Here is a 1,426-nt window from a genome sequence, read left to right as displayed (position 1 = left end):
AGAGAGAGAGAGAGAGAGAGAGAGAGAGAGAGAGAGAGAGAGAGAGAGAGGAGAGAGGAGAGATGAGAGGAGAGTGGAGAGAGGGGAGGATCCTGTAGAATTCCTCAAGTAGCAGGTGGGGAAGGGAAACGTGGTCCAAAAGAGTTCTTCCAATACCCTTGGGAAAGGGTGGGAGTTTGCTGCCTCAGGTAGCAGTAAAGTCTTGGCCAGGGCTAAGGAGAAAGTTAGGAGGTAGGTTACAGCCTTGCCACAGATTACTCCCACGGTCCCCGACACCAGAACCCCATCGTCTCCCTACTCCAGCCTGCCAGCAATGACAGCGTTCAGCAGCTTGAATTGAAATAAGCAGAATTCAGTCTCGTCCACTTGGTTTTACCCGTAACCTCCTAGACTGAAGCTTGCGGCTCCAAAATCTCCCCCTGCCTTTTTCTGCAGCTTTTGTTGTGAGGCGGCAGCCTCCTCGCCCAGTGGCAGCAGTGGCGACGGCGACGGCAGTGGCGGTGGCGGCTGTAAGGGCAACAGCAGGGGCAGGGGCAGCTGCAGGACTAGCAGCGGAGGCGGCAGCAGTAGCGGCAGCAGCAGCGGCAGCAGCAGCCCCAACCACCTCGGCAGGCTCTGCTTGCCACGGCTCCCCCCTTCGCACAAGTGCGAAGCAGCTCCTGCTCCAGGGCACGCTCCGCTTACCGCTCCCAAGGGCTTCCTCTTCTTTTTAAACTCAGAAAACACCACCCCCGCCCAGTGCCTCCCTCCCCCCTCACCCCAAACGATTAATAGTCCTGGAAACTGGGGAAGGGCCCCCTCTCGTCAGGACAGAACGAGTGTTTGACAACTACCAGAGTGGGGGCTTTCTCTTTGCTTTTTTTGTTTTGTTTTGGAAGTCACTCAAAAGTTTTGGCCCTCTTCCTTTCTTCTTCCCCCGCTGAGCCTAGACTTCTCTCACGGACCCCCACCCTTCTCTCCCACTTGTGTACTCTAGTTATTTGGGGGGGGGGGTGCGGGTAGCCGAAGGGGATGTCCTGCTTTCACCAGAGGAACAACAGAGAGGGGAAACTTCGACATCAAGAAGGGAGGAGAATAAATAAATAAATACATACCCATACACTCTGTACAAACGGATCAGAGGCTTAAAAAAAAAGTTAAAAATTGCGGCTGTTGGTGCACCAGCAGGGTGAGTATCCCATCTTCCTAACTCCCCTAAAAATCCGGCAAAATTTTGTTTTGGGCCATTGTTCTTCGCTTGTTATTACTCCTGAACTCTCCCTGAGGAAATGTGCCCAGCTCAGGCCGAAAGCTGCGGTGGGGTGGGGGTAGGGGGGAAGGGAAAAGGGAAAAAGGAAAAGGGGAAGGGGGAAGCGGAGGAGGGGGGAAGAGGGAGAGAGAGAGAGAGAGAGAGAGAGAGAGAGAGAGAGAGAGAGAGAGAGAGTGT

General features: G+C 54.4%; 1 protein-coding gene across 6 annotated transcripts in view; it reads left to right on the top strand.

Moving 5' to 3' along the window:
* The first annotated feature begins 14 nt into the window (after positions 1-14).
* The window catches only part of EYA4 (EYA transcriptional coactivator and phosphatase 4), a 335,518-nt gene continuing 334,106 nt past the window's right edge, over positions 15-1,426 (top strand). For 4 of the 6 annotated variants that reach the window (XM_069077351.1, XM_069077350.1, XM_069077346.1 and 1 more), the window contains exon 1: positions 15-1,168. The gene's annotated coding sequence lies outside the window, so the exon portion shown is untranslated. The remainder of the gene's footprint in view (positions 1,169-1,426) is intronic. The other 2 variants (XM_069077348.1, XM_069077349.1) reach the window with 1 other exon arrangement.

The sequence above is a fragment of the Petaurus breviceps genome, unplaced genomic scaffold (assembly GCF_028583685.1).
Source record: "Petaurus breviceps papuanus isolate PSGF00001 unplaced genomic scaffold, PetGlider_PUasm1.0 90977, whole genome shotgun sequence".
NCBI lineage: Eukaryota > Metazoa > Chordata > Mammalia > Diprotodontia > Petauridae > Petaurus > Petaurus breviceps.
Note: the sequence above shows the minus strand (reverse complement) of the source record. Positions and strands in the feature narration are given on the sequence as shown.